Genomic DNA, 12,638 nt, shown 5'->3' on the forward strand with positions numbered 1-12,638 from the left:
TCTTAAGAAAGGGCAAGAAGGAGGACCCAGGGAACTACAGGCTAGTCAGCTCACCTCAATCCCTAGAAAGGTGTTGGAGTAGCTCATCCTGGATACCATTTCAAAGCACATGAAGGATAAGAAGGTGTAGTCAGCGTGGATTCACCTAGGGAAAATCGTGCCTAACCAACCTGAAAGCCTTCTACGATGAAATGACTGGCTTGGTAGTTGAAGAGAGAGCAGTGGATATTCTCTACCTTGACTTCAGTAAGACTTTCAGTACTGTCTCTCATAACATCTTTTTAGGCAGGCTGATGAAATACGGGCTAGATGAGCAGACAGTGAGGTGGATTGAAAGTTGGTTGAACAGCTGAGCTCAGAGGGTTGTGATCAGTAGCGCAAAGTCCAGTAACTAGCAGTGTATCTCAAGGGTCAATAGTGAAGCCAATACTGTTTAACATCTTCTTTAATGACCTGGGTGAAGGGGCAGAGCGCACCCTCAGCAAGTTCGCAGGTGATACAAAACTGGGAGGAGTGGCTGATACACCTGATGGTTGTGCCACCATTCACATGGACCTTGACAGACTGGAGAAAGGGTGACAGGAACCTCATGAAGTTCAACGAAGGGAAATGCTGAGTCCCGTATCTGGGGGGCAATAGCCACATGCACCAGTACAGGCTGGGGGCTGACCTGCTGGAAAGCAGCTCTGCAGAAGAAGACCTGGGGGTCCTTGTGGACAAGTTGACCATGAGCCAGCAGTGAGCCCTTGTGGCCAACAAGGCCAGCGACATCCTGGGCTGCATTAGGAAGAGTATTGCCAGCAGGTCAGGGGAGATGATCCTCTGCCTTTGCTCAGCCCTGGTGAGGCCATACCTGAAGTACTGTGTCTAGTGCTGGGCTCCCCAGTAGAAGAGAGACATGGACATACTGGAGCAAATCCAGCAACGGGCTACTAAGATGATTAAGGGACTGGAGCATCTCTCATAGGAGGGAAGGCTGAGAGAGCTGGGACTGTTTGGCCTGGAGAAAGAGAAGGCTCAGGGGGGCTTTATCAATGTGCATAAGTATCTGAAGGGAGAGTGTAAAGAAGATGGAGGGAGTCTCTTCTCAGTGGTGCCCATTGACAGGACAAGAGGCAATGAGCACAAATTGAAACACAGGAATTTGTCTGAATATATATATATATATATATATATATATATATATATATAAAAAAAATATAATATAATATAATATAATATTTTTTTATATATATATATTAAAAAGAGCCTTTTTACTGTGAAGGTGACCCAAAACACTGGAACAGGTTGCCCATAGAGGTTGTGGAACCTCCATACTTGGAGTTATTCAAAAGCCATCTGGACACGGTCCTGGGCAGCCTGTTCTAGGTGACCCTGCTTGAGCAGGGGGATAGGACTAGGTGATCTCCAAAGGTCCCATCCAACCTCAGCCATTCTGTGATTCCATGAAAACAGTATCTCTATTATATATTCCTTCTCTACTGAACAAATTCATATTTTATTTCATATTATTGACTAAGAAGGATTTATTGTATTTTTTGAAATTCTGTTAAAGGTACCTCCCATTATGATTTATTATCCTTCCAAGGAAATTGACACCAATAATAATTTCTGCTCAGTTATTTCACAAAGGCAGAAAATGGTGACTTCTTGATAATTAGAGAAAGATTCTATTTAATTTTGAGAAGTTATGCCCAGTTCAGATTTAAATGCAGGATGAATAATATAAGGTAGCTCTTCACAAGAGGAAAAATACAATGAAGTTACAAACAAACAGAATCTGAACCTATGGTGTAGTATAATAATGCCATATTCTGCTGTCAGATATAAAGGTATAAATGCAGAGCAACTCCAGCTATTTAAACAGATAAATTCCAGATTTATTCTGTCGCTGCTGTCAGCTGGATCTGTTTTTGGGTTCCTTCATTATTATATGTCCTTAGTGACAAGATTTTCTAAAACACTCTGATAACAGCCTTTGGCTCAATATGTTCTGTGCATATTTAAGGAACTTATAATTACACTTCTAAAAATAGAATCTTCACAATTCAATACTATGATGTTTTTTTCTTTGGTGAATTTCAACTGGCAGCTTTCTAGCAAAAATGAAAAATAAATCACAGTTGAGATATAACTGGAGAGAACTGGATTCTGTATTGGATTAACATTCGTACTATATACAAATGTAGATTATTTTTTAAATGTTCAATATTTTTATAGTCCTGGTTTTTAAATAGTGTAATCAGAATTGACTAATTCAAACATCTATCCTTTCCAGTTACTGTTTATGACCATTTCCAAATGGGAACCAACAGGAAAGCCTCCTGATGCTTCCTGGAATCCCCCTGGGTATTCATATCTCTTGGCTGTGCTCTCCAGCTTATCTATCATAACCTCAAAAATTTTGCAACATCTTTTTTTTTTAATTATATTAACAAAGCTAGTAACTTGTTTAGCAAGTATATACATCCAAGTAAAATCTTAAAAAGCTGTTCTCCTTGCCCTCTTTAGCTCACAGGACTATATCCATACAAAGATTCCAGCCATAATCAGAGGCCTCAGAAAAAATACCAGAAAGTAATCAGAGACAATATATCTTTCTCACTAGTCTTCTTCATAAACCAAAGGAGGGAAGAGATAAATCATAAACCCAGATAGAAATGAAAGTGTATGGATGGGAAGGTGAGTGTGAGTTCAGCTCTGCAGTTATAAGAATTCAAAGGTTCTTTCTGTATTAGCTATGATAAGGTAGTGTGAAAAATGGCTGGATAGTGCACCTGGAGAGCTCAGATGTTAAAATAAAGCTTTGCAAGGTCTGTATTCATCAGCACTTTCTTACAAAGTATCTTATCAAAGATTATGCCCATCAGAACAGTTTAAACCTTTATTGGACACCCCAAAACTGCAGAAGATAAGCCTATTCTTTTGTCTTGAAAAAGACTATCTAAAGAAAAAGAACCTAACTGGTCACAATAGCCCTGGAAGACATCCCTTTAATAGTGAATTTTTGAAAAATTTGTTTGTACCCTTTACTCCTTCTGTGGAGTATAAACAATCAGTGAGTTTGTTTTTTTTTTTTAATACTGGAAGCATGGCCTCTTGATTTTTGTTTTTGTTTTCTTCAGAAGACTGAAGAGAATCATGAGATTTAGGTTGTATGCTGTATATTATCCCCTTCCCTTCTTCCTTTTCTTTCTTCTATATGGAAGATTGGCAAAGCTGTGCAGTATTGTTTCCATTTACTCTTCTGATGTTTTTTAGTAGGCAAGAATTCAAATTTAAACAAATGAAAGCACCCAGCAAATGGAAAATCACATATATACCTTTATGAGAAGGCACTGAGTGTCTTTATAATGTGGTGTAACAACCACCTGGCAGAACAGCAGCCATAGGATTTAGAATGACTAGCTTAGACACTTGAAATTGTGTTAGTTGCTTAAAGATGACAATTATATAGCTGCCTGCACTACAGACTGCAACTTGCACATCAGCGTCTTTTGATTTCATTGTTCTGTTCTTCCAGCGAATCTTCGACTATAATAATAAATGAATAATAATAAATCATAGGAAGTAAAAAATGTTATGTTTAATAGAAGGAAGAAGAGGTTTGAAGAGAAAAACAAATACATTTTTATAGAGGGTTATTACTACTCACAGATAGCCCTCAGGAGATCCCTCTCTTCAGGAAGCTAGGATGTGAAGGATTTCAGTGGTGGCTAGAGCTTGTCGCAGCCTACTAGAAAAAAGATAAAATTCACATGAGCATAATTAAAGAGCACAGTAATTTATTTTTCATTTTCTGTGCATCTTTATAAATAATGTGTTAGGAATTTTTTTATTATTATTATTTATACAATGCATTCACTGTTTGTTCATGGTGTGGTTAGGTTCAAACTGTGAGAAATTTTTGCAGGGTGTATAAAACCATGTAGACTACAGTCCTGTTAATGGTATGCACTACCGGTACAAGCATGATGTTTTTGTGGTCACTGCTAGTGGAAGAAAATTAAATAAAGATTGTTATTTATGTTGAATCTGGAACAGAAAGAAAACAGGATATGCGTAGCTGGATATCAGAAATAGGTCAAAGTTGTGTAAATGCAAAATACAAATACTTATTGACTCTTCATTTTATAAAACTATCATGTAAAGTATAGCATTGATTTATAAGGTAAGAACTGTAAGCAGTTCTTTAAAAGCAGGGTTTTTTTTCCCTGCCAGGAATAGTCAAGAGAAGGATACTAACTCATTTGAAAGCCTACTTTAGCCTTTTCTGTGGAGCAAGGCCTTTCTGCTGTGTTATCAACCATCTTTGGCCACAGTCACGCATGATCTATAAGACTGTAGTTTTTCTCATCAGCAGTTCAGTTTGTATGTTTTTCCTAAAGTCGTATGCCCTGGGATTACTCAGTTTAGCTAACATTGACCTTTTCCATCTAATAGTTGCATATTTGGATGCTTATTGCATAGCTGAACATTTGCTACTGTCTAGAAAAATGAAAAGTCATTTCACTACAAAAACAACTTTAGCTTTCCTTCAGAAGTCATGCTTTCTGCGGCATGCTTGAGCATAATATACATATTACTTAGTAAGAAATCATGTTGAAAATTGTCCTTTTGGAGTGGAACACAAACTTTTTTCTTTTACAGTGCTTATATTCCTACTAGGGCAAATTAAATGAAATGAGTATTTGGGAAAGATTAAGCTACAAATACTGCTCACTGACTTCTTCCTCCAGTCCCACAGAAAATAAGCTGAACCAAAAGTGCAGTGTACACTGCAGAACAAGAACATACACATTTTATACTTCAGTTTTATTGTATCATATTCTGGAAATGGTAAATAGGAGCCAGATTTTTTATTATTAATAGTATTAAAATAAATCTGGAAAAGTCACGCTAGGAGAACACTGCTAAGAGAAGCTTCCTTTATATAGTTTGTATTTTCTTCAGGGCAAACACAGATGATGTATTTCTGGCAAAGAGTAAATTCCAGGTGCGGTTATATAAAGATAATTTAAGGAAACCTCAAATTTTGGATGCCTGGTTGCTGGCAGGATAATATTTATGTGATGGCTAGCAAGAGAAAAATGGGAATTGAATTCCTGGCAAGAAGAAAATGCAAACATTTGATATAGGGCATGCACAGGAGTGAATTCCTGCCTGTACAAATCCTGTACAGCACCAGGCAAAAGAATTGTCCTCTTGGCAAGTCTAAACTAAAGGATTTAATACTAGGGAGAGAATAATCAAAAGCTGCATGTTATTTCAGAAAACAGAGTTAAAGATTGATAAGTATGGTTCATAAATACAAGGGTTTTTTTTAAGGAACTAATGTACAAAAAAGAAAGAAGCTATGTAGTTTTAATTATAACATTAAACTAGTAGATGTAATATAATTGTGTAGTTATGTGCTTATTGCAAATAGCATCATATTTTTATTGTGATAGAATAATTTGGATTTGCATAGTTAAGAGGGAATGAGAGTTGTGTTTTTTTCACCCATTAGTAGTCACCATTCCATTTATGTTTATTTCTGCTGTAGATAACTGTTTTCATGTGGAGTGAGACTACTGTTGTCATGAAATAACATTGTATTTTTATTAACAGTCATTTAGACAAATTCCTACTTTGTGCTGTGCATAAATGGCGCAGCAGTGTCATTTCAGGACAGCGTGGAATGGGCCATGTGGAATCACATCATCCCTCATGGAGCGAAAAGGACTTTGTGGCTGCAAGCATGTACTACACTGTAGAGATTAGCTTAGTATCTAGTCAGTATCATTAGTCAGTTCACAGAGAGGAGACAGAGCCTGAGCCCAGGATCCTGCTGTTGCATAATTTTGGAATTCCTGGGCAACCTGAGAAAACAATTATTTGTGCAGCTTGAGGGTTAAGCACAGTTTAGTATAAAGAAGGGACTTTTGATGACGTGAAGAAAGAAATAACTAGTCCAAGAAGAAAATTTGGTGGTGTGGTAAGGTCAATATTAACGTGTGCTCTAAGATCCTAACTACCCATGCATTTCATCCACATCATGTTTGGAAGGGATCAAGGGAGGACAATGTTAAAAATTTAAATCAGAGGTTCATTTAAATCCATTTAAATCAGAGGTTCAAATCCTCACATAATGAGAGAGAGCGAAATAAGGTTTCTCAACTAGCAGTACAGAAGTGAAAGCTAAAGTAAAGAGAAAATGTCAAATGCCTGTAATATGTTTGCATAGGGAATGTGCGTATCCCTTGATTAAAGTGAGAGCAGTATTTTTTTGTCAGTGATTCAGATGTTTTCAGAGATGCATTGAATGAATAACAAAAGATTCCCTGTGAAACTTGCTACATCCATTTTCTAGATCAGACGGTACCATTGTTTTCCAAAGCACTTTATCTAGAAATGTATGGCAGTTTTCAATGTTTTAGATCTGGGTGCCTGTTTGGACTGCTTTCAAACTCTGATATGGAGAAGAATATAAACCTGTAAATCCTGTAGTACTTCTGGAAAAATGCTGCCTCCAATTTTCATCTCATGTATGAAACAGAGTACTGTGCAATGCTAAGATGGCAAACATAAATAACATTAGATGATAGTATGCAGTAGTGAACAATTCAGTGAAAATTTAAACACAGAAGAAATGAAGAAACCAGTTCTATTAGCAAATTTCTAATGAGCTATATACTTTTAGTGGTATTTTTAATCATATGTAAATGAAAAAAAACATGAAATCAACTTTTTGTTCTGTATAAATTCAACATAAAAAGTAGACATCAAAACTGGGGAGAAAAACAAGCCACATGCTATAAATATGTAACATGAAAGATAAGAAATATAACATTTTTATTAAAATAATAAAAATACTTATTTCATAAAAATACTTATTCTAATTTTTTTTAGAATGAATATTCTTTTGTCACCCAAAGATGCATTTTGGATGAAAAAGTTATGAACAAGATTAAATTTAAGAGGAGAAGATTCTGCCCATTATATGAAAACAGAGTAATAAATACATTTGATAGATGCTGAAAGATTGGAGTTGACAAAGACTTTAAAGCAGGGAAAAATCTGAAAGTAACTTTGGAAATACAGTAAAGGCCTGTATCAAGGCCTGTTCAAGGCCTGTGAAACTTTCTTAATTTCTTCATGCTAGAAAGGCAAATCTATGTGTTTAATCTTGTATTTAAAAAGACTGTGATGTAGAGCACTCTGTTTATACCGTACTGACAGATGAGTTTGCCTGAGACCATAACCAGTCTAATCCCAAACATTTGTGAGACGTGGATCCTGTAATGGTCAGCACAAAGTTATAAACTGTTGTTAATAACAAACAAGCTCTCCCCCCCAACTTCTTGCAAAGAACTAAGCTCAGAAGACTGCTTCTGTGCAACGTGAAATCTAGTTGATTACAGTAAGGAAAGCCAGTCGCGTTAAGGTGACTCTTCATCCCCTATGTGGTTTTGGATGCAAAGTCACTGTTTCATTTAACGATCACACAGTCTTTCCATTTCTTTGGTTTCCAAAAGCAAATGCTTGCAGGCTGTCATTTACTGGGGTAATGGGTGTAAGCTCTGCTGGTTTCTGTGAAACTCCTACCAGGAAGCTTGTTCTCTTCCATGGTTTCCACTCTGTCTTGAAGAAACCATTTGCTATGCAGCTGAATTCCTAACTTTTCAACTATTTGGATAACTTTGGCACATTTATCTATCTGAGATGTTGGGGGAGATTTCCTCTCTCCCTGTCCCCCAACATGCACATATGGGTTTTTGTTTTCTTGCAAATATACTTGCTGAAACAAAGTTGTTCTGGAAAACTGTCAATTCATTTTTTTTTATTGGAAACCAGTGTTTTCGTATTGTCAAAAAAGTTGCCTTTTAACATTAAAAAAGAAACACATTATTTTTTGTTCAAAATAAATTCTTATCTTATTTAGAAAATCTAATATCTCTATAATAACTTTGTAAAACTTTTTTCCAAAGCCAGCAATCTAAACAAATCATACAAGGTCTTTCAGTATTTTTTCTTGAGTTAATTAAGATTGATTTCCTGGAAGACCTGGAGATTTTTTTGGTTTTTTGGTAACTTCTGCCACCATTTCAAGATGAGAATAATTTTCATAATCATCACAGAAAGAGGAAATTTTCTCCCTCCCCCCTTTTTTTTTACATTCAGTTCAAAATTAATGCCAAGCTCTATTTTTGGAATAAATCATGTGAAAAGATGAAAACTGAAACAAATAGTGAGTACTAAGATAACTACCTTTTAACAAAAGCCTTCCCTTTTTTAAATTAATGTCTTAATGCACTGGTATATTTTTAATTATTTGTTTAGATTAGCATTCTGTAAACATGAATGTCATGCAGATTTTACATTTTTTAACTCTTCAGGCTTGCTGAATTTCTTATGGCGATCTTCTTCATTATTCAGCACCTTTTCAAATGGAGTTGACCAGTTCATTGCTGGGACAAGGCTGATTAATCACTAAAGCAACAGCATAACACATTCCCACAGTCAGATTAATAACCACAGACTGAAGGCTAGCTGTTCAGTGGGATTAGGTCTTCTACTATGAGGCTGTAGAGCTGTACACCTCTAAGATGTTAGCTTCTTCAGCATCTTTCCCTTAGAAAGCCTATTTATTCTAGTAGAGGTGAATGAATCCGGCTTATTTTATCAAGAATAATTGAGTACTACTTTCGTCAGCATAAGTACTTGGTCCTGGGATACCAGTTAAGCAAACACCCAGTTATCTTCATCTAAGATGTTAGCAACCAGGGTGGTAAACTGAATAATGCTTGGTTTAAGTGGAGTGCAGAGCTGAATAAAAACTTTCTTTGTGGATACAAGTTTCCATCTCAAAAAGGAAAATATCAGTAACTCCTGCTGCTTCATATAACTATAGAGTTTTCTTAAGTGTCAATTTTCTGAAATAATGGGATAGTTTACATGAAACTTTATCACTTCATATAGTGCTTTATTATATATAGTATATTCTATTCACTTGGGACCTTACACCCTTTAATGTTGCCCTCAATGCTATGTTTGAGAAATACTAATAGGAATTTGGGGATGGATAAGAAAAAAAATACCTTTAATTCTTTAGGCTTTCCTTCAAGTGGCACAGTCCCCACTTCATGTAGAGCAACTCCAAAGGGTGTTGAACTTTATCAGCTGTCAGATGTCTCCAAAGGTTATTTAAACAGGTTGATGAAATGTGGGAGAGACCTACCTATGTATCTTTACTTTGATGAGAATGCCTTAAGAATGGGAGATCATCAAAAGATTGTCCTAAGTCTAGTTTGGCAGCTGGATGAAAAGAAAAGTTGGTGTGAAGAATGATGCTAGACAGTAACATGGTTAAAAATGTGTTGGCTTATCTTTTTCATATGATAAATCATATGTTAATCATGGTAGGAACACCCCAAACCCATATTATTTTCTTCAGTAACTTTTTTTTTAAATAAAAGAGAAATAGTTTAGACAAATTGGTTTAAAAGTGTGCAGTAGATCCTTCCAAGCTGCTGTGGGACAGGGTAAGCAAACCACAAGATGAATCTTCCAAACCTGAAGATTCCAGGCTTGCTCATTTTTGCTGTTGTTTTGGTTATGATGGTTACCTCATGACATTAGCAAACAGTTAATATTGTTCTTTCTGTTTACATGCCATATAGTGATATGTGGCAGAGAAATTCAACCCCTTCTGAAGTGTCATAACTGCTCATTAGCTAAGGATGTGGTCATGTTTCTGTCCAGCATCTTGCTGAACTGGGGTTATCAGCTTGCTATTTGCTAGAAATATAATAAGTTATTTCTGAAGACAAGTGTTAAGGATTTCAATTTACAAATAAAAAGGGAGCAATATCCTCCAGAACATATTTCATGCATGTAACTGTGTATAGAAAATTATTTGTGCTGAGCTTATAAGTCATATCAGTCTCTTCATGAAGTTCTGATATTGACCAGGGGTTTAATACAGGGACACGTACAGAGTCTCCTCCTGTGTGTGTTTTCTGCCAACTTTGGGTTGCTTTTTAGAAAGGCACCACTTAATGTCAAAACAAAAAAACTAACAGGGTAGAATCTATACTGTGGACAGAAAGATGTTACATTCAGAATACTAAATGTGTTACTGTATCTAAAACATACAAATAACTAGTGTTAACAGGGGAAGAAAGGGGCTAATAAATATATATACCTGTTAAAATAAGCTGGTAGGTACATTGATGGAGTTTCCTGAATGAAGAAAGTATTTACAATCCTGGCTTGTTAAAAGTGTTAATAGTGTTAAAAAGTTACAACACATGGAGCTTTATTTAAGACCTGCTATTACTGAGATCAGAAGCTGAAGTAGAGGATGGGATTTAGGACCACCATATAGGAGTTTAGGGACCTAAAGGGGCAGTATCAACACTTTCTGAAAAGCTGGTTCTTAGTGCCTACCTGCTTGAAGCCTGCATGATTAGTGGGGTTTGGAAGTAACATTACATCTTTGACATTATTACTCAAGTTCTTAAGAACTATATAATTAATGATGTCTGAAATAGATCCATTCTTTTTCTGTTAGAGAAATAAAAAAGGAAATGGACCTCTGTAATCAATGAAAAAGAAATAACTCTTTAAAAACCGATGCAATTCTGATGTTCCAGATGTTAATGTTAATGCAAGTATAGATTTAAAATAAAATAGATCATGTCAAACCATTCACCAAGTGAACATACTTCAGAAGCATGTGTGAGAATAGAACATGACCCGCAATATTTAATAAGATAGCTTCGTCTAACTGAAAAAAAAATAAAAATAGTCAAGACTGTAGTAAATGTTTCTGCACCTCTAGGGTTTTTTAATAAATACTTCCATCTGAGTGTTCCTTCCAGGAATGAAAAGAGCTCACTATGGTGATATAGTTCTGATTCCACAGAATGTGACAGTTTCTGAAGTTGTTTGGAATTAGTTTTGCTAAATGGCAAATCGGTTCAAACAAAAATTTGTTGAGATTTATTAAACTGTCTGTTTAGTTTTATGGCAACTTAACAGTGGGATTTCATTTTCATGATATTCATAGTAATGGTTGGGTCCATCTAAAACTGCTCATGCATACCCTGTCTGTCTGTAATTAATAAAAAGGGTAGATAAGAGGATTTGAGATGCAGACATTGGATGCTGCACGTTGTTTCAAAATTGCTGCTACAACTGTCCACTTTAAAGTATGCATTTCTTTTGTCTCTGGGCAAAGTTAAACATAGAAAAACAAGCAAACAAAAAGAATAGAATGGTGTCTTGACCTTGAATACATTTTCTAACTAGCTGTGAGAGAAGAATCAGCCAAACTCCCGCTTCCCAGTGGAATGATTTCTTGCTATTGTAATTATCACAGAAGGAAGAAGTAAATGCATAACCTAGCTAACTAAAGGGTAAAGAGAAGGAGAACTTTGGCCTTAAGATCGTCTCATATATTTGCAATGGCAAATTTCCTCCTTCTGCTCTGTGATTACTGAATCAAAGTCTCCTGCAAGTTCTCCTGTTCCTCTTTGCATTCATAAGGATAAAAACTAAGGATATCAAAAGCATCTAGATAAAGTGAAAGAGAAGGTGTATATAGAGATGTATTATAGTTGTGAGATAATTTAATGGAGTTGATTTAAAGAGAACGAGAAAATGATTTTCTCTGAAAGTTAGGCATCTTAAAATGTGCCAAGCTTGACACACACAAATGAGGCATCTGCAAGTACATTTTTCTTGAAAATTTTAGCTATCTTTAAACTACATGCTACAGACTTGATTGTGCAGCCATTATTTGTGTTCTTTGAGGTAGATAAATGTTTGCTAATGGTCTCTTTTTGCAAATGTCAGATTTAGCATCTCTGTGAAAGAAAACTGTGGGACTCAATTAGCCCAACTGTATGCATAAATACTATCTGCAGTCATGTGTGCAAGTTTTCAAGTACAAAATTAGTTGATGAAAATTCAGACAATAACTCTTTGAAAGTGTATGATAATTTCCTGGCAAATTTCTGTTAGTACTAAATTTAAAACAAAAAAGTACTGTGTCTTCTGGGAGCTCAAAACTGATATAATATGACTAGACAGTCAAAGCAAGAGAGTACAGGTGTGAGAATGAGGATGAGGAAATAGCTTTGAATACAGTAGTGGGAACGGGCAGTGAGAATAGACCAAGTTACCTAAAGAAGAGATATAGAAGAAATGAGATATGGTATTTTACCCTTATCATCTTTATACTTAATAGTAAAATAGTAAGATAATACAACAGTAGCAGTATAGTATATTATCACAGTAAGTATCTTATTTTTAGCTAAAATAAAATTTTCTGTAAAGAAAGGGAAAATTTTAAATAAGCATCTATCCACTTTTTTTTTTTTGCTCGCAGACAATGTTGTTCTATTCCCCCCCCCCCAGATGTATTATTGAGTTGTTTTTGTCAAAATGGAAGACAATGAATTCTTACTAATACTAAAATACAATTTGACACATGGATAAAAGAGAGGACATTTTTCATTAGAGTTATTTTTCACATAGTTAGAGGGAACAGAACTAATGTAGAAAACAGCACATGAGTAACCTGTATGGTGAATACATTTTTAGGCGTTGAGTAAGAGAGATGGGATGGCAGTCTGAGAAACAAATAGAAT

Source organism: Dromaius novaehollandiae, chromosome 2 (genome assembly GCF_036370855.1).
Source record: "Dromaius novaehollandiae isolate bDroNov1 chromosome 2, bDroNov1.hap1, whole genome shotgun sequence".
In the NCBI taxonomy this organism is placed as follows: domain Eukaryota; kingdom Metazoa; phylum Chordata; class Aves; order Casuariiformes; family Dromaiidae; genus Dromaius; species Dromaius novaehollandiae.